The following is a 12167-nucleotide window of genomic DNA, read 5'->3' as shown; positions in this document are numbered from 1 at the left end:
TATATATATATATATATTATGTTTATGTATTATACATAAGTGGCTCTTTTTATATCGTGCTATGTTCGGTTTAATGGATGGGTGACCCGTTTTAAGGGCATCTTTAAAGATGTACAGGAGAAGTAGTTAAATCCGAGTTATGACAGATGCTCTCAAGCTGTTTTATCGATTGCTTTGCTTACAACCTTTGACTTTTATCAACGATGGATAAGGGGAATTTAAAAGCGATGTCATAGAAAAATATCCCTGTAAACAAAGAATTGTAGTACTATATATACTTTTATAGCTCGAGAATCGAATTTCTCTTACTCTTCGTGCGTAGTAAACGGAGAGTACATTACTCCATTCAGGTAATAGGAGAATGAAATATTGTCGAAAACTAAAACAATTTTTTTGTGTTTTCACCCTTTTTTATACCTTTAAAATAAAATACTACCGTGTTTTCTTTATTAAAATTTACCTTAAATTCACTCGTAGACAATAAAAATCTTTCTTACAAAGGGTGTTTTCCTCTAAGGGATTCTGCGTGAAATAACAGTAATGGACTTTTTACATCACCTTCCTCTGCCGAAAAATCTCACAGGAGAAAGCTGTTTAGACTAAATGTTTTGTTTAAGTTGATTGATTGTTAACACGTTAATGTAATTTATCATTAGTCAGTTGTTTTTTTTTCTTTACAATATTATTGAATTATCTCCTTAATGATAAGGTCTGCACTAAATAACTCATTTATCTCTCGTATGAAAAAGTATCGACCTTTTACAAGCGATTTATTGATACTACAAGAAGGGTGGCCCAAAAGTCAGTTAAATGTCTTTATTCCTACACCTTAAATTGTCTAAAATAATGTATAAGTTACAACACTCTTTTCGGAAATTTAAGTGTAAAAAAAATCTAATGCGGTTAAGCGAGTTTTGGGCCACCTTTTTGCTGGTATATAAAAGCGCTGTTTGTAATTGTTTTTCTGTAATCATTTGCAACATTTCTACTGAAACTATTCAACCTGACAGAATTTGAGATAAATCACTTACATACAGATAATCCTGCTTAAATTAATTATAGGAGAATTACTGGATGTTCGAGTGCTGATAGAGGATGTGTGCTGAAAGATTTGCACTAGGATCGAGCCGGATATAAATAATTATAGTCGATAATGAGAGAACGATTCAATCTAGTGGAATTTATTAGATAAAAATATAGGAAATTAAAGGATAATTGATCGAAATCGCAGAAAATAATCCACTATTCCTTTATATTTAGCAGCAGAATCGATTGCTATCCACTCGTGTTACAGTAAAAGTGAAATGACATTTCGTATATACCAGCAGTTTTCAACTAGTGGTACACTAGGCAAGATGGAACCGCAGGTACTGTACATTACATACGATCAAAGTTCTGAAAAATAGATAATAGAAATGGCTGCAATAAAACTAGAGCACCTTTTATCAGTGGGGGCTCTTGCGCTAAATTCTATGGACTTTGAATCTCTCGAGGATACCACGTTCCATCAATTGGTGCATCAAAATAGTTCCTTGTTATAATGGAGAAACAGGAATCTGTTGCTCCATCTAAAAATCAACTGTTGCATCACGAAATGTCTGTTACAATATAAAAACAGAGACCTGTTGCACCCTGTTGCATTATGAAACTCCCGTTATAATGGATAAAGCGTGTTGTCAAAACGTCACCTCACAGCTTAGAATATATTTTAAGGGGGTACATCGTTTACAGTTAGTGTATGTATGAAAATATTGTCGGTTTAGCAATGGTTTTGTCATTAGACACTACCTAGAACGGAAGTTATGACGAGAATTAAACTAGGTTAAAGATACATTTTGACGTCGAGGATCGGGTGTCGACATCGCCAGACCTTATTTATTTATTCTAAACGACATTACATCAGTGTGACGTCTTATCTGTCTACCAAATAACTTCCGTTTGGTGTCCTCGGAGCAGGATTTAGAATTGTGGCCTTAAGCTATAACGTATAAGAGGCCCTTCCTTCCGCACTATATAATTTTTTTCCGTGATGGAGGCAGGCCCTAAGCTGTAGCTTACGAGTAAACCGAAAAATTACTCCAGGAATAAATAAATGAATAAAAAAATAATGAAATTTTGACGGGTAGAAACGTAATTTTTCACTCGAATTCTGTGATTATTTTAGAGTAATGAGATTAAAATATTCGCCTTTTTTCGCTTTGTTTTTCACTAATTAAGTTTGATAAATATGCAAATTAAGTTCATTAAATATTAAAAAATTCCCAAATAATTTATTTAATTTTTCATATTTCGGCTTATAATTTAATAATTTGGCTTATTTAAAATTTAAATAAATCAGATTATTATGAAAACAGGATTAAAAGTAAACTAAATTAACTCTACAAATTTTGATTACGTTCTATTTTTTTAGGGGGGGCCCGATTCATCGATCAATACACAGAGTGACCCACAAGTTAGTTAACCTTGTGTTTATAGGCCCACTGTATGTGTGAATATGAATTTTTGAACTGAGTTTATAATAAAGTACAGTATATACTGACACAGGTGATTTGAAAAGTAAGAGAGAAATTTAGGTGTTACTGCGGTTGACTGACTTTTGGGCCTCACTACAAGTTAATACACAGTACGCTAATATTAATACTATCTGTAGCGTAGGATATACTACAAGCATGTGAGCCCAAAAGTCAGTAAACCGTATTTTATTTTTTTTGTAAATGCAATATACAAACGGTTAACTGAATTTTGGGCCTATGCTATATGTATATCACGATATAGCATAAGCAATACGACAAATAATATAGACCCGAAAGTCAGTTAACTGCGCCGTGTTTCGCGTGTTTCATGCACATTTGTGAATACGAAACGTAAGCAGCTTGCTTTTCTCCCTACTAAAACGAATATATAGTAAAAACCTGTCTAAAACGGACGAGGTTTACGATGTTAACTAACTTTTGGGCCACCCTATACCGCGGAAAGCATCGGCAACGGAAGAAAAAAACCTCTCATACAGGATTTTCTTTTTATGATCGATTTTCGTATTTAACCTTTGATGACATTTAGGATTATTGATTTTAAGGAATATCCTTTAATCACGTAACGAATCTAAGTTATTCATTTTATTATTTATATACACATTTATATACAGTCGACCCCCCTATAACACTGTTGATTATTCCGTTTTATATGAATTCCATGTTGTACGTGTCGCTTAGATTTTACAAATACGTGTGCCTGGCTCTGAACGGCTCACGTATTTGTAAAATCTAAGTGACTCGTACAACATGGAATTCATATAAAACGGAATAATCAACAGTGTTATGGGGGGTCGACTGTATTTTACTATTCGATTCGAATGAATATATTTATCTAAAATTAAGTCTTATTAATTATTAAACGGCCAGATTAAACGTAAACATTTTGTATTCTTTCAAGAATATTTATTGAATAAATTTCAAATTCTGCTTATTATTATTATAAAAATGACAGTTTATGCTTTATATATTCAGTGAAACCTGTACAAAACGGATACAGGAAAAATTCTTCAGAACCGAGCGATTTTCTATATTGAAAAAACAAAAAAAAACCTGTTTAAAACGGAAAAATATTTGTTTTTTCGTATATATTTTCCTTTTTTTTAGTATATTTTCTGCAATATTTGCAGTTTATTACCATCCGGAAACACAATACTTGAAACAAATGTAATTGCAATTTTAACGATCTCCGTCGGTTACCTAAAGGCACAACTTTAACTAGAAAATATCAAACACAATCATTTTCCAGTTAGAAAGCTTCGTATACAGTAAAACCTGTGTAAGCCGGACCAAATATATTTTCCTGTTTGAACAGGTCTAACTGTAATGATTTTTTTCCCTTAATTTTTTCCTTAATAAGGTTACAAAGATTTAGATTTTTTCTTAAAATGTCAATGGTTCTATTAAAAATTAATTTTGCTCGGTTGGTGTTTTATACACGAGTAAATAAAACCGTTGAAAATTTCGAAACCGCATTAAACCATCCGTAAAATAAATATAACTGGTGTTAAACCTTTCATCACTCGGTATATTAAATGTCGAAAAATAAAGTTCATCCGTCGTAAGAATGGCTTCGACTGGAAGTTAACCTTGAAAAACCCTTTTCTAGCGTATCCGATCTTTAGAACAATGACACCTCGATGACGTCAAACGATAGAGCAATTTGTGTAATCTCGCTAGAAGTCATTTTTCTTCGTAGATTCCATCTTAATTCGAATATATTTACATTATATTATCGTGCTGTATATTTACATGATTATAATACAGTGGGTGTGACTGTTATTTATCTTCGTTCCTCTTCCTTGGTACTTGCTAGTGGTGATTTTTCGATCCGTGTACCCAGAATTATTATCGATTTTCACGTGTCTTTGTACTTTTCAATGATGGTGTGTCGGTTACAATAGATGATTTCGCCTGTTTTTTTTTTTTAAGTTAAAGGTGATTTGTAAATGGTCACGTTTTCGGTTATTTTCGGGAATATTTTATTTTTAACTCGTAAATTTCGCTGTTTTCTTGCAATAAAATCGATTGTCTCTTGCTGTTTTCATCGTTAGTTCGTAAGGATAATTACCAAGCATTAAAAATTTTTGTTTCTCCATATTTGAAGTTTTATAGGGAATTTTTATATTTTTAGAGGATTTTTTAAGTGTGTAATTCTTCTAAAAATAACAAAAAAATTCCCCGCGACATCGGCACGTGTCTTGCTTTGTTCCCTCTTGTGTTATGGGGACACGTAAATTATTAATACTGAAGGTACCCAATTTCTGTTTTATTCTTCTTGTTCAATACTAAAATGATAATGCTTTTAATTAAGTAATTCATATGGTCAACTGACTTTTGGACCAGCCTGTAAACATCCTTTTAAAGTGATCGCTCTCAAAGAAGCTGACACTACGTTAATCCTTTTGAATTTTGTTTTATTCGAATTTAAGGACTTCATACCTAACTTTTGCTGTAAATAATTGTAGAATTTAATAATCATTTTTTGAATTAATAATTATTTAATTAATTTTAGGAAAGAATGTAGCATTATTCGATGGAATTTCATTCATTTTATACATATTTTACGTGACATTTCTGTGATTAATAGTATAATTCCTTGAAATTTTAAGGTAAAATTTGGCCTTATCTTACCCTAAAATCTAAACTAAAAACCTTACAGTATATTAAATAAATACCTTAAATTATATACATAAAGAATAACAAGGACCAACAGAATTATTCACTATATCGGGTGATCGCTATATCCAGAATCCTACTGAAAACATTCTTCACAATAAGGAAAATGTCAATTTTTAATTATCCTACCTCGATTTATCACACTTAAATGATTTTATGTGGGTTTAATAATTTAAAAACACAGAATATTTTTTTATTAAAAATCAAACTGTTTGACAAATTAATTTTTAATGTATTTTTTTTTTTTAAATTACCAACGAAGTCTGGGGGTGGGCCGTGACATCGTAGGTGGACACATTACACAAAACACTGGCTTATAAATTCTGTTACCATAGCTACATTCCTATTTTGATCCACATTTCGCCAATTAAACAAAGAATCCGGGATCTATAGAAGAGGGTGGAAGGTAAAAATATCAAAGCAACAACCTACGTATCATACGGTATGAAGTATTATTTATTTATTTATTTATTTATCTTTTCGTGGGGAATTTAAAATGTCACATTTATAATTTAGCTCCCACGCCAAATTTTTCGACTAAACAGACCGTATAACGTGTGTAAAACGAACTGACAAGGTGACATAATGGGAGTAGAGATTGTTGAATACGAGAACTAGATTATAAAACTGTGTTTAAGAACACATACCAAGTGACAAAATTATCGTTATAATCTATGATTTAGATATATGATAAATAAACGTGAAGAAATGCATTTGCTAAATTTATTTTCTTGTAAACCTGTTTCTTGTGTGTGTATAATCAGAAATGGCGTCATCTACACCTGTTCGGGGGTTAAGTTTAACACGCAAATGGCATTATCTAAATATTCCCATCTCAAAATTGCTCGTAAGAAAAGTACAGTTTTCTATGAAATAAAATGGCGACGATTTATGGATGTCGATTTCTATCCTGTGTAGGGAAATACTACAGTTTTATCATTTTTTAGTGTGGAAATTTAAGACATTTTCGAGTGTTAATCATCAGTTGCAAACTCTATCGAGGGAAGGATTGATTTATATGTTTATCTGACAATTAAATATCTTTCTAGTGTTTTAAAATAGCTCGAGCTCTTGTTTTTAATTGTGGGAACGACCCAAAAAAGGTTACAAAACATTACATTGGGTTTTTTTTACGATCCAATTCGCTCCAATAGTGTATAGTAGTTATTACTCGTTAAGTACGCCACACGTTGACATTGGCAGTTTGTCCGCATTTTCCACCCTTCGTTTTCCTTGTCCTTGATTTTTATCAAGGTCCTATCTCCAGCGTGACGTCACCATATTAGTTTCAATGGGTAAAATGTTTAAAGCGCTGTTTTCAATTGGTTTAAATGGAAAGCTTCTCCTAAATTATCTCTTCGCCTTTGCGCTTTCGCATTAAATTCCAACGTATGAATAATGAGAATTACAGAAAGGAAGGTTAAGCTTTGTCTAGTGTCTCCGACTTTTAAGGGCCTAGTGCTTAGCTTTTAAGGGATTATCGACACTTAAAATTGGTTCGCTCGAATCCGGTATCAGTTAAGACCTTGTATTATATTAATTATTGCTTAATACGGACTTTGCATTGTATAAACTTGTATAAAAAGGACTTGGAGCTCCGTAGATGATAATGTATCTGGCTATACGTATATATTAGATCACATATTATATATTATCTATTGTTGTAACTTATAAGTGTATATATAACAATAGAATTTTAAAATTCTTCTAAAAGCACTTTTAAATTATATATATAAATATAAAACCACTGTCAACGTATATATTTCATAAATATATTAAAAACGTGCGTTTTTAAAATGAATCATAGATTATGTTCGGGTTAAAAATTCAAAAAGTTTGAAACCAAAATCGTAAATAAAATACACATAATTTTTATATTCAAAATAACGAATGGACAAAAGTCAGTTAACCGAGATATGAGAAAAACCAGCTAGCTCGGTTAACCGACTTTCGGACCACCCTGCTTTAGTTAAGTCCTAAACACGTTTCGTTCCCATATACTCACACGAATGGATAAAAATCCAACTTAAATAATATAAATGTAAGTAAATTTGTGACGATTAAAGTGTATGCAGTATTAAGATTACCACCGGGCGACCCGTCTGTCTGTCTGTCTTTTCTTAATCTCTAGAACGGAGTTATATAGATAAAATCCGAGACCAGATATGGAAAAATTGGGGCAGGAAACTCCGATTAACTGTATACGAACTTCCGGTGAAAACCGGAAGTTACGTTATTTTAATTTAAAAATTTTCGTCCCCGAAATGTGCTAGATGACGGCACGACTCTATTGCTAACAGGAAAAGTATGATTTACGGGAGCAAGCCACTACTAATTAACAATTGCTCGTTTATATTATTATATCGACATTATAAAAATTAATAAAACACCTTTAAAAATCCTGTTCACGCGCTGATATTCATAATACAGAGTACAGTGCATTAGTAACATAGATAGAACATATAATTTCTACTTTTTTTCTTTCTATCTTAAGATAAGTTCCCTTGGTGTTGAAAGTGCATAGAATGCAAGCGGCTTAATGTCCTTTTCTTACTTTTTCAATATGTATCTCTAGAGATATTACCTTGAGCGAAAGGCTATTCAGTAGGAGCTCACATAATGCGGCTTTAGTGTATTGCTCTGTGTTGTCTAGATACTCCTCCCCAGGCGAAATGTACGATTGCTTATCCTTTTTAACAGTACCCCCGAGTAGAAGATTTTTGTCTCCTGTAACCGGGGGGGATTGCTACCAATTTTAATAAACTTCCATTAAATTTATAGAAAGTAAGGAGGATTAGAAAGGTTTATTAATTATAAAAATGCGTTTTTATTCTAAAAAGTAGACGAGGGCATAAATAAGAGAAGGGTGATTAATGTGTAAGCCGCGTGGAGCCCGTGTCCTACGGAGAAAATGTAATTGCTACATCAATTAAGGAGGCTCATACCGAGAGATTCGCCGTCTGTCACGTGACTGGCTAGATCCGGACCGATGTTACGTAATCGTGTAACGTCATACGGAGTTTATTTATACGAGAATTACGCGCGGTAATGCGTACTCTTCGGCTAGTGTATAGCGTTACGTAATACTTCGGAATGGGAACGTTAGAAAGCGTTTACACGTTAGTTTTACGTTATTTTATCAAATTTAACGCCACAAACGTCTCAAATTCCCTGCTAAAATGGTGTCTGTATATTTAACGCGTGATGTAACACCGATCGAGTGACGTATAACAGTATAGAAAGGCTAGAAAGTGCGAATGGAAGTATTACGCAATTTCGTTAAATATGGCGGTGAAGTGATGGAAGCGACGCATCGTTTCGTACGATTTTATGCTTATAACTGCGGAACGTATAGAGAAAAATATGGCGGAGAGACGACGGAAGCGACGACTGGCTTACGCACTTTTCCACCCTCCGGCGTGGAAGTTTCGCGTGCGAAGGGGATAAAAATGAAGAAGGGGGAGTATAAACGTCGCGGTCGAAGAGTTTTACGACCTTCGTGGCGTCGCGTCGCGTCTTAAGCCAAAACACGTCTCCGGCGACGGTCGCGTGTCTGCGGTAATCGCGCAAGGCGCAGCCGCGTCGCTCGACAATCGGGTCAATTCCAGCCGCAGGCTCTTCCTCCGCAGACTGCTTGTCGTCGCCGCGTGACGTCATCCGACGCGGGGAAACGGCCATCTCGTACTGGCTCCGGCAACGGCCGACTCGATCGATCAGGTCCTTCGACGTCACTTTTCGTGACCGAATTTATAACACCTACCGAAATCTGGGTAGGTTATCCCCCGCTTCTGCCGTCACGCGTTTAATTCCAAGGTCGCGCGGAGGCGGCGCGTCGCGGTTGCTAAGTGGCGATCTCGGACGAAGCGAAAAAATGTACATTTTTTTTTTTTAACGTCACACTAATTTCTATTTTAAAAAAAGTAATCGGGACGTCGGCCATTTTGATTTTATCCTTGGAAGGAAACAGAGGATTTCCCTCTATCGATTTTAGTAGAGTAGAAGAGAAAGCGGGAGATTTGGTGAGATAAAATCCAACGTCGCTCCCTCGACCTTGAGCCACTTGTAACTGGTTTGACGAGATCTGACCCGTAACGCCATTTCGATCGCTGATACGATTGAAATATTTCTTGTTTTTATTATTATTATCATCATTATTATTATAGTTTTATTTATTTTATAGGAAAGCGTAACTCGCACCTTCCTCGTGACGTCGACACGTTTGAAACCGGGATTACGTCACAAACGTTACGTGACGATCGAGTAACCTCTATGGCGTCACGAAATGCGTGTGACGAAATACCGAATGGCTGCAGAACACTAATTTTTGTTTGTTTCGTGCGAAATGTATTGTGATTTTTTTTCCTCCCCTTTTCATTCTTTTCCGAATTAATTTTAATATTCATAACAAATGAATAATTATAATTAGACAAAGTGATAAATATAGACTTTACGATAATAATACGTCTATTGTGATTATTTCTAATGAATCTATAATTTAACGCCATATTGAATTCTATTTTAAACGTATAAAATGATAAGTAAATACGGATTTAATTGAGGAAGGAGTTTATTTTTAATAAATTATACTATTTAAATCGTATAAATATTCAAATATTTGATTTTATTTAATAATTATTCACGCATATTTGTAATTGCTTGCGTTAAATGCCATGGTGGAGGGTCCCGGTTCGAATTCCGAACGGAACTTCAGAACTCTAAAAGAGGCCCGAGCTAGTTTTTATCTTTAATTAACAAACCCTCTCTATATAATAAAAAATAATAAAGTTACAAAGAAATACAATGGAGTAATAAATATTTCCGAGGCCCCTTGTGAGGCCATGTTAAATGGCCACGTGAGAGGGCATACCTTAGACATTTTCGTGGATGATTTCACCCGGATACGTTGGGTGTAGGCCTGGATGAAACGTGATGAGATTGCAAAGGTTGGGGCCTTCGAGGCAGAACGAGTTAAAAGAAAAACACAAGTTTATCCGTCCGCATTGCTCCCTTATTATTATTGTATATTTAACACTTGATTTTGTGTGCACTTCCATTATTTTTTATGCATGACTTCTGTTAATTCACACCTTTTTTCCATTCATTTTTGTTAGTTACGTTTTGTAAATCATTGAAGATTATGCTTCAATAATGTGTTCACTCCCTGTTTTTTTCTATACACTTTTCCAAGAAAACTTTTAAGTGTTTATTTTCAATAGAAAACACTAAAAAAACCCAACGAAATTTTACTGATTTCGAGTAATTTACGAACCGTGGAGCCGAGTAGGACCGAAATTCCCAACTCTATTAAGCCGTAGATTTAATTTAGTTAATTGATAAGAGGGGAGAGTTAGTGGGCGTTTAGCGTGTTTGGCAGGTTTGCCTCTTACACCAGCAGCGTACAATAAACGTTTTGTTAGTATTGTGTTATTTTTCCAACGCTTTTAATGTAATAAAACCGGCGCGCGTGTATGTAATTCTCTTACCTAATCAATAAAACACTACTAACTACGTGCCCTCTCTTATAAGTGTAGTATTCATTGTTTAGAACAGTAAATTAGATAAATTGTACGGTTTTGTTCTTATTAAACATGCCTGAAAGTATTATAAAGTAGGGCATTGATCGATAAATAAATAAATAATATAGCCGAAAATCGGATTTATTTTTTACTTGTTGTGTGTGTTTCTTCTTTTTTTACAGATAATATTATTATTATTTTTGTTCGTGTGAATTGTATAGAACTCATTGGCAACCTTTTCGAATTTTTTTTTTATTTTTGTAATTTGCATTTTGTTATCGTGCCAATTTTGTTTCTGTATTTCTTTTTTATTCGTTTCCGTTTTGAATAATTCAAAAATAGTTTGAAACTAGGAAGGAAGTCTTATTTATTTTGACATTCCCTTTACTTCTTTCAATAGAAAGAGGGAATTCTGTTTTTTTTTTTTTTTTTTTTCAGAATGGATTCCTTAATAATTGGAGGAGAATTCCGAATACTTTGCCACGTTGAATGCCTTTCGCAATGTTTAGAACAACAAATGGGCGTTTTCTATGAATGTAAATCATTTTAAACTCTTGTAGAAGCGAAATTAGGAAGGACATCTGACCGAAAATCTGTTCGATTTTATAGACTAGTATATAGCCTATATATATATTTTTAATACTAGAAATCTGTTATTTAATGAAAAATTGTATGGTTTAATTCGTTTTTATATTTTTAAGCTGTAATTTTATTGTCTAGGGATCTTGAAAAATTACCTTACAAGTTGCCTTTTGTGATCTTTACTGAATGGATGCCATCTGGAGTGGAAAGGAAACTAAAAAGACTCGTAATAATTTCTCAATGAATTTGAATTTTTTTCTTTTTTATGGGGAGAAGGATCTTCACGTTCTTTCAATTGCGGAATATTCACGCTTAAATGGAAAAAAAGGAATTTACTTTTTATAAATTATAACAATTCGAGGATGAAATTTTCTATTATTCTTCAAAGTAAATCGCATTGCTATACATTTAATCATCGTTATAAAGCACAGGTGAGAATGGAAGGAGAGAGAGAGAGAGAATAGTTATCTCTTGATCATTACCTTTGACTTTATAGAATCACTTTCCTTATCACGATTCATTGCTGCACTTAAACAATTACGCATCACGTTTGATGGCCCGAAGAGAGCTTTAAATAGTAGAATAAGTTGCATAGTTATGCGCAACTAATTCTTCAATAAGATGCGCTTGTTGCACAACTTCCTCGGCAAAACGTTAAGATTAATGATTTTTTTTTATTTATTATCTTGGCCATTTGAATTCAAATAATCTCATTGTTCTCACCGTACTTAAACCATTATCGTATGCGCGTAATTCTACGTGTTACGCCAGAGTTTTTTTTTTTTTTTTTTTGTGTCATTGTGAATTGATTTTCGCCTCAACCTATTGTGGAGGTTAAGCGTGAGAAGTCGTTTGACCC

The 12167-nt window shown here is 33.7% G+C and overlaps 1 protein-coding gene across 1 annotated transcript in view; it reads left to right on the top strand.

The window, feature by feature from the left end:
- LOC111632106 (protein phosphatase 1 regulatory subunit 37-like) overlaps positions 1 to 12167 on the top strand; it is a 97994-nt gene that overhangs the window by 19369 nt on the left and 66458 nt on the right. The gene's annotated exons all lie outside the window — the stretch shown is intronic.

Source organism: Centruroides sculpturatus, unplaced genomic scaffold, assembly GCF_000671375.1.
Source record: "Centruroides sculpturatus isolate CEXI.00-Female unplaced genomic scaffold, Cexi_2.0 scaffold849, whole genome shotgun sequence".
Classification (NCBI taxonomy): Eukaryota; Metazoa; Arthropoda; class Arachnida; order Scorpiones; family Buthidae; genus Centruroides; species Centruroides sculpturatus.
Note: the sequence above shows the minus strand (reverse complement) of the source record. Positions and strands in the feature narration are given on the sequence as shown.